The following is a 9408-nucleotide window of genomic DNA, read 5'->3' on the forward strand; positions in this document are numbered from 1 at the left end:
ATTGCTAGTTTTCTATCTGATGACTTCATTTTCTGTGCACTGCTATTTTTAATCTCGTGGCTCTAGCTATGATGTGTCAAAGAAGATTTGTGAATTTCTCAACATGAATGTGTACTTCCCCTTTTCCCAATGGAAAAGGTCTGAAAATGCAGTTTAAATCTGAATTCTGGGAACCTTGTGCCAAAATTTCTAAAAAGGTTTTCTAACTGGAAGCCAGATGTGTTTCACCATTTCCTCAAATCACATGTCCCAAACTGAACTCATCCCCAACCCCACCCACTGCTTCCTTCCTCCTTTCCCTTCTTCTCTATCAGATTATATCATTCTGCCAGTCGCCCAGCAACAGAACCTTTAAGTCATCTCCAGTGTTTCTTTCTCTCCCAATCTCATAAGCTCCAAATAATCACACTGTAAGGCTTTCCCTCAACCTGTTATGTAGCTCTTTGAAGAACTGCACCTATTCTTTCTTCAGGGCCCACCACAAATTACTGAAAGTAGTCCCACAAATTACGGAAGCAGTCCCTGACTTTTTAAAATCTATTTCATCCAGCATTTAATCAAACCCAAAGCACACTATTAAAATACTTAGAGTTAGCTATACACATGCATATGTGGTTCTCCCAAGAGGCCATAAGCTCCTTAAAGACAAGGAGATATTTTTTTTCATCAATGTATTTCCAGCATCTAACACAGTATCTGGCACACACACACAAAAGGACTCTAATAAATATCTGAATGAATTACTTCATCCACAAAATATTTCTTTATTGTCCAATAGAGAATGTTAGCACATAGAATAATCCTTCCTATTTGTGCTTTTTATTCCTAAACAAATCTCTGTGCCCAATAAAACTATTTCCAGGGCCCAAAGAAGCTCAGGTTATACTCTCTTTCCTTGTGGCCACAACACTTCCAGAGAAAACCTTCAATTTCAACTCTTTGCCTTTAGTCTTGCCACAGTACTAAACTCCTTAGTCCCTTCCTTCTTGTTGCCTATTGTAGGGGTTGGCAAATTTGTTCTGTAAAGGGCCAGATAGTAACTATCTTAGGCTTTGTCAGATGGTCTGTTGCAACTATTCAATTTTGCCTTTGTAGAGAAAAAGCAGCCACAGACAACAGGTAAATGAATTATTGTGGTTATATTTCAATAAATTTTGGATACTGAAACTTAAATTTTCATATAATTTTCATTCCACAAAATATTAATCTTCTTTTGATATTCCCCCCCAACCATTTAATAATGTAAAATGCATTCTTACTTTGTGGTCTATATGAAAAGTGAGCCAGAAATGGCCTGTAGGCAAATTTGCCAACCCAGCTTATTTCCCCTCCTTACAACTCCATTCCTCTATACACACATGCACACAGACACACAGACACACACACACCCTGTTCCACTTCTAGTAGGTCTAAAGCAAAAACCACACTCAGAATTCCTTTATGGATTTTGTGTTATTCTGCTGTTTGGAGCCACTTTAGGGCTGGGAAGTAGGAAGCACATGGGCTTTGGAGCCATTAGAGCCCAGATTCAGATTATGGCCTTATCATATACAAATGAAGTAGCCTTGGACATAATACTTAATCCCGCTATGTTTCACTCTCATCATCTATAAAATGGGGACAATAACATCTATATCACAGAGTTGCTGTGAGAATTAAATGAGCTAATAGAGCCCTAGCTGGTTTGGCTCAGTGGTTAGAGTGTCAGCCTGCAGACTGAAGGGTCTCACATTCAATTCCGGTCAAGGGCACAAACCTCAGTTGCAGGCACCAGCCCAGGCCCAGGTCGGGGTGTGTGCGAGAGGCAACCAATTGATGTGTCTCTCTCACATCAATGTTTCTCTCTCTCTCTCTTGCTTTCTCCCCCTTCCACTCTGAAAAAAAGCGATGGAAAAATATCCTCAAGTGAGGATTAAAAAAACAAAAAACAAAAAAAAAATGAGCTAATATATATTTAGTTCATGGCACAATGCCTGGCATATAGTAGATGCTCAGTAAATAGTAACTATTATTCAAACTTGGGATATGCTTGCCAGATCAGTTGTGGCCTTGGAAAGTACTCTGTAAACCACAACTGGGCAGCATGAGGGAATAAACTGTTAGTGAAGTACAAAGGCAAAAAAATCGAATTTGGAGGTTTTTAGATACATGATGCAGGTTCCAAGTACTTGGATGGTCATGATGTCCTCTGGCAACATTCCAAATTCCTTTGAGTCTCTTTTCCTTTTCAGCAAGAACTTCTGACTCTCACACTGCCTGCATCTCCTTAGCACTCCTTCCAAATACCCAGATGAGCCCTGGAATCCTCTCCTCATTCCTGTACTCTTCTTAGGGCTGGGGAAGGGTGAGCATGGCCAGACCAAATCTACACGGATTGGCCTGCCACTGGGTCTTATACAGGTCAGGCACCTTATTCTCTCAATTCTTCATAAATTTCCTGCTGTATAGGGAATTAAATTTCTCCAAAGCTTAGGAACTAGTTTTTCTACAGAAGTTTCAGAGCAAAAAAACTCAAACAAACAAAAAAGAAAGCATACACACAAAACTACAACAACCAAGTATACAAATAAGGGATCGATCTGTTATATCACTTTCAAGACAGAAAATATCAGTGGTGGACAGATAAGACTAAGGCTTGTGGGATCTCTGTCCTGGGTCTAAAAAGCCAGATTTGAGGCTGTCACTTCCTTTGCTCCAACACCTCCAATGGGTGTACACTGCTTCTGGAATCCTGGAATCCCAGGCTCCTATGCTGTCACTCAGGGCCTCCACAAACTTGCTGCAGACCATCCATCCTGCATCATGTCTTACTACTCCTCTACAGAAGTTTTGACCTATAATCCAGGCAAGATAGACTGTTTCTACTGAACTGCCCTCAACAATGTCCAGCTTCCCACACTTGTGCATAAGTCAATCACCTATAACATTTTATTGCACATCTCCCCCTAGATTGTGAGCTAGGGACAGGGCAGAGACTACGTCTGATTCATTTCTGGGTCCCCTACACCTAGCATAAAGCCTGGCACTAGGCACTCAATAAATGTGAATAAATGAATGGAAACACCTGAAGTTATTCTTCCCTTAAACTGTTTTAGCAGACTAAGCACAGTCTGGGTTATTGCCAAGAAGCAGAAAAACCGAAGAGAAAGAAAAGAAGCATGACCAATGAGATCCAAGCAACGGAAAATAGGTTTTAAGAGTGAGGTAAAAGAAACCAGGACTGTTTAGCCTGCAGAAGAGAAGATGAGGCCTAACTCAATTCTGGCTTTAAGGACACAAACGGTTCTCATGAGAAAATCCTGACCTCATCCTCCCTTTATAATCAGAAGAAACTTTTCCATATTCATGGGAAATGGAACAAGAAGAAATGGCTTAAGTTAATGCCAGGGGGGTTTAAGAAGGAGAGAAAGAAAAACCAAATTAGGCACCACTTTTCCAGAGATATTGTTATTGTACTTTTTTGGCCAGTGAATTGGAGTGTCTTGCTTAGCACTTTTGTTGAAGGCTGTGCAAAAGGGAATACATACGCTGCTCTGTTCCTCTTTACTGTGGACAGAGGTGGGTAAAACACAAGTCAGGTAAGATTTTCTAATAAACCAAATACTTTTTATTGACCCTTTTCCTACAGGCACTTTCTTTCATGTCATGCTTTGCAATCCTGTGATGGGACAATCTAGTATTTCAAAGTTTCCCGATGGGGCAATAGAAAGAAAGAGAAGGCAATAGTGTCAGAGTAAGACAGTAGAGAAATACACTTTCTAGAAAAACTCTGTGCTAAGTGCTTAACATAAGTTATCTCAATCCTCATAACAACCCCACAAGATAGGTAATATCTGTGTCCTCAATCTTTGGATGAAGAAACAGAGACCCAGGAAGGTTAAATAACTTGCCCAAGTCACATACCTAGCAAGTGATAGAGCCAGGACTAAAACCCAGGCAGTCTGACTCTATCTAGAGCCTATACACCTAACTACTGTCTCTCTAGAAGAAGGATGAGAGGCTAGAATTTAAACTCTAGCCTCTCTGAACCCAGGTTCATATTCTCAACTACTTCCTTACACTGCCCCAAGTCAGGAAGAGCAATGGAACACATGACATTAGCAAGAGAAGAGATCTCAGAAGTGAACCAAAATCCCCCCCCCCCCATATTACAGAAAAAGAAGCTGAGATTGAGGACTCACAGGTGATAATGAGCAGAACCAGGATTTGAATGCCAGCCTCTTGACTCCAAGTATAGTCCTCTTTCCTCCATTATAGATTCTTGTTGAATTTGAGGGTGAGAAAATGAAGGAACAGCATGTGCTAAATGGGCCCCTCCCTAGACACTTTTATAATGAACTGTTAATCTCACATTAGAACCTATGCCTGAACTACAAGGGTGCCAGAAGCCTCTATAAACCGATTCTAAGATCCTCCTAGCTAAGGATGGCAATACACTGATTTATGGTAGTATGGGAGCTGCCATAATGCTCACATATTAAACCAATCAAGCAGCCCGAGACCAGGCATTTTTCATAGTAGGTGAGTGGTTCACAGTTTAAGCCTGAAAGGAACTATTCCAACAGCCTCCTCATTGATGTACCCATTCTGGAACTTGGTTTGCTCCAGTCTAGCCTCCATTCAGCAGCCTCAGTAAACAGAGCCCTAGTCATGGCCTGCAAAGTCTTCAGCACAATGGAAGAAAGAATATGGGCCTTTGAATCTAATACTTGTAGGTGTGGATAGAACTCTGCCATTTACTAGCTACCTGATCTTGGGCAAGTTACTTTAATCTTCCTGAGGTCTTGTTTCTTCATCTTTAAATTGGGGATAAATAACCCTGTATTACAGTATTCTGGAGATTAACTAAATTACAGTGTGTAAAGCATCTAACATATTGCAAGCCACAAAGCAGGGCAGACTCTCGGTAAATGTTAGCATTCTTCTCCCCACTCCCTTCTCTATATTTTGGGCAGAAACCACCATTTCAGCTTATTTCCACTCCTCACCAACTCCATTCCGCTCCCATAACACACACACACACACACACACACACGTTTATTTGCACCTCTAGGTCACTGCTCAAGCTGCTCCTTCTCTCAGGAATTAACTTCCTCCAAGGCCCAGTATAAATGTTCCACCTTTAGGAATTCTTCTCTAGACCTTCTTTGGTCCTTTTGGGATTGATTTCTCCTTCTTCCAAACTCCCACTTCGTTTACATTCTTTACTACATTTACCACAGTCAGTCTGATTTCAGTAATTTATGTACTTATCTATCTTCCTAACTACACTGAAGGGAGAAGGCTCTAAGAAGACAATTACTTATAGGAGGACAGGAAATGTGAGGTTTTCCTGTGTATATTTCTCAATACCAGGGTCTTGTACATAGCAAGACCTCAATATTTGTTTACTGAATTGAATCTTGCCATCCTTGACTAGAAATCTTTACAGAAAGATCCTAAACCGAGTTTACTCTAAAACTCTACATTTACTGCCTGACTTGATAGACATGCAATTTTTAAAGTATACTAATGTTCCTAAACTAAGATCCACTAATACCCATGCCAGCTTGCTTCATTCCTTTAACCGTTCTTTTGACACACTCTGGACTCCTCTCAAGAATCCCTCTGGGATATAGGTAGACATTGCCAGGAGGATGTTGCTCATTCACAGAAGTAGGGTGATGTGGGATCAAGCTCTTTGGAGAACTGTTCCCCCCAAATGGTTAGGAGATGACTACCATTAAAACCATATTAAAAACCAGAGTTGTGGATCCTAAAGTAGATCTGAATGATTTCTACCTGCTTCCGTTTCCAAATCTATAAAATAGAGTTTTGAGATGCTACATATAAAGCACTTAAAACAGTATCTGCTATATAGTAAGCACTCAATAAATGTTAGATATATTAACAATGTAGTAGACTGGAAAAATAAAGAGCCAGGACTTTCATTTCTAGTACTATTTCCACCACTAACTGATTCCTTGTGCAATCTTGATCAAGTCTTTTTCCCTCTGGGCCTTACCCTATCTGTAAAAGTAAAGAGGTAGAACCAGATGGCTCCCATGTTCCTTCTACTTTCAACGATGTATATTTTTCTATGAACAGCAAAGAGCCTTCTGTTCCATATGCTGAAGCTGCTGGCAAGGAAAAATGTGAATGTGTAGCTGCTGGTTCCAAGATGGGAGGGGTCAAGGACAGGACAATTGATTAGTAAAACACCTGTGTGCTTTCCCCTTTGTGAACTATATCATACTCAGTGCAGATCCCTGAACGGAGCACCACCTCCCTTCCAACAAAACTCACAGAAAAGGCAAGACAAGTGCCTGAAAACAAGAGCAGCAATGAAGAATCCTTTCTTGTGCAGAATACCTGTACTTTCTTGCCTTTGATGCCTGTAATTAGGGCATAATCAATGTACACAGGGTTTTCCTTAGGAACATCTTCTCTTAGAGGAAAAACATAACAGTCCACTCTGAACCTAAAAACTCATAAAACAAAAAACCAAAGCAAATAAATAAAAAATTTCACCTACTCATTCAACCACAAACACCGCAGAGGCCTACTATGTGCCATGCAGAGGAAGGATGAAACAGACACGGTCCTTTGCCACCAATATATTCAGAGTACATATGGGGTGATACACCCCAAGGCAGACAGTGAACGGCGCTAAATTGGAGCTGTGGCCTCTCCTACAGAAGATGGGAACAAGACAACTAATACAGCAGGGGGATCGGAGAAGCTTCACTGACAGGTCACATGAGACATGGGCCTTGAAAAATGAGAAGAGAGAACTCCAGAAGAGGGAATGCAAGCAAAGGAACATGTAGGGAGTGTTTGAGCAACAAAAAGTAGTTTGTTTTGACTGGGTCACAGGTTTGGGAAGACAAAGGGAAACAGGACAGGAGAGAGGTTTGGGAACAGATTATGGAGGAACTTGCCTATGAGGCTGAGGAGTCCAAACTCTACATAGTTGGCAAGGAAGTCCATCAACATTTCTGAGCAGATATAAAATAATGAGACCATTATCTCAGGAAAATCATATGGGTATCCATAAAGAGGATGCAAAAGGAATCAAGTTACTAGATTACTATGAGACCACATAACAGGAAATCACACGCACTTCAGAAGCATGTGCAGGAATCCAACAGCTCCTGTTCACAGAGCTTCTTTCTGCCATGGTCCAGCTTCATGCAATCTGACCTCAAGAGGTGCTCACTTGCCAGGCCCTCTAATCATCAAAATCTCCCAGAGCACTAGAGTAGCAGGCCTCCCAATCAAAGTCAAGGCCCAATTATCCTTCTGGATCACAGTAAAGGAAGAGCTGATGTGGAATAAGTTGGCACCAATCTTCAACCCTCCACTTTATATCACTTTCAGCCTAGCTCTCTTTAGAGGGGCTGAAGCTAAGGGCAGTGGGGTTGAAAGCACCTGGCCAATGGCTAAGGAGGCAGTGAGACAATATGCAGGGTGTCCCCCCAAAATGTATACACACTTATTATGCATTATAAATTCCATGGGTTAAATCTGAAAAGAAAGAAACATCAATTGAGCTATCAGCTGTTAAAGTATGTATATGTTTTTTAGGGACACCCTGTATATCAACTGTCCAGTATGGCACTTGGCACATGGGCAATGGTTAATCAGCATTAGTTCCCTTCCCATTCTACAAGGTCAATTCTACCTATAAATCCCCATGAGGTTCCAGGACCTAGGTCACCTCAACTCTCCCCACAGGGCCTCTCTAAAGTCCCCTAGCCCAAAATTACCTTGTTCATATAAATCACACCCATTTCATGACAGGTGTCATACTAGGTGACACATGTAATTCTATTCAACTTTCACAATGACCCTATTTTGCCCTTTTTATACAGGAGAAACTAAAGCCCAGAGAGGGGAAATGACTTGCCAGAAGACACACACATAGCAAGTGCAGAGGTGAGATCTGAACCCAGGACTGTCTGACTCAGAGCCAGGCACTTCCAACATTTCACTCCTGTCACCAGTGCTGACTCTGCTACTGAACTTCTGACAGGTAGCCTGGAAACTCCCTCCCTAAGGAGGGAGACTGCACCTGACACTATTCTTTCTCCTCTCTCCTCAGGGTACAGGGATCCGAACATGTCAAGAGCTTTTAAATGAAAACAGGTAACTTAAAAATAATGTAGTACAAAGATACTAGAAATTCCTCACGTGAAAAACTATTCATGATGTTTGGACTGCCTCAGCCTTGAACCCAGCGACGTAGCCTGGCAGGGACTCAGTCGCAAATTGGCCCCAGACTGAGCTCCGACCTAGGACACCTGTCACAACCCGAGCCCCGGACCTAGGCACAGGCCAAGTCCCGACTCGGGACACACGCTGTGCCCTGAGCTCGTCACAGACCGAGCCCTGGGGTGACCCGAAAGAAGCGTCCCCTTGGCTGACACCCGCAGCAGAATCGGGTCGTGACCTCGGACCGTTCTGAAGGCCCCGATTTCTCCGTCCCGGGGCACAGATTCACTCACAGACACCCTCCTCCGCAAATCCCATTTCACTTGCAGGGCTACCTCGCCGTCCCGTCTTCCTCTCAGCGCACTAGACGCGGCACCGGTCGCGCGCTCCCAGACCTGCAGATGTCTCTGCTGAGAACGCGGAAGGGGCGGTACTAGACCCGAGGGGGCGGGCCCGACCTTAGAGCGCGCGGGGCCGGATTGCGCCTGCTCCCTGAGGGCTACGCCCAGGGAGGGGGGAGGGGCCAGCTTCCTAAACTGCGCAGGCGTGATAGAGAGGGGCGGGGAAATTACTGGGAAGGGGGTGGGGCTTAGCTCCCTCCACGCTTACTTCTCCGAGTGAAGGTCCGGAAGCCAGGGAAATGCCAGGAGGGAGGAGGCCAGGAAGCAGCAGGTGTAATTAACATCTACGGAGAGCTTCTGTATGCCCGGAAGGAATTTTTAAAATGTCTTTTACATATGGGGATATGCTGCCAGTCTTTTCTAAAATGAGAGCTAATTCTGTAAAATTTCTTTAAAGATTTGGGTGTCTATAATTTCACCATGAGAGTTTCTCCTTGAGTAAAGCATCTCCCCAGTAGTTCAAAATTCAAAGACTTAAAAGTTCATTTCTTGGAGAAAACCAACTGCAAATAAATTACTATTTCAACCAGCCCCTGGTCCTCTCCCAAGATGCAAGTGTGGTGATGTAATGAGAGTGCTGGAGTTTGATTCAGATCCTGACTCAGTGTGTTTCCTCTGTTGTGAAATGGAAGTAAATATCCCTTCTCTGCCTGTCTCAGGATCGCTGTGAGAGTCTGGCGAGCAATGCTAGTTAAAGAGCCTCTTGGACTTCCTTCCCATCATCCATCTGAAAAACATTTGCTCCCTTTCTTTCTGAGCTCAGTCTTCCCATCTGTATGATGGAAGGAGGTCTGGAACACTAGAGAATATTCAG

The 9408-nt window shown here is 42.9% G+C and overlaps 1 protein-coding gene across 3 annotated transcripts in view; it reads right to left on the reverse strand.

The window, feature by feature from the left end:
- MKNK1 (MAPK interacting serine/threonine kinase 1) overlaps positions 1-8607 on the reverse strand; it is a 38821-nt gene extending 30214 nt beyond the window's left edge. For all 3 annotated transcript variants that reach the window (XM_016199293.2, XM_087820408.1, XM_087820409.1), the window contains exon 1: positions 8529-8607. The gene's annotated coding sequence lies outside the window, so the exon portion shown is untranslated. The remainder of the gene's footprint in view (positions 1-8528) is intronic.
- Positions 8608-9408: the final 801 nt, after the last annotated feature.

This window comes from Miniopterus natalensis, chromosome 9 (genome assembly GCF_054644295.1).
Source record: "Miniopterus natalensis isolate mMinNat1 chromosome 9, mMinNat1.hap1, whole genome shotgun sequence".
Lineage (NCBI taxonomy): Eukaryota > Metazoa > Chordata > Mammalia > Chiroptera > Miniopteridae > Miniopterus > Miniopterus natalensis.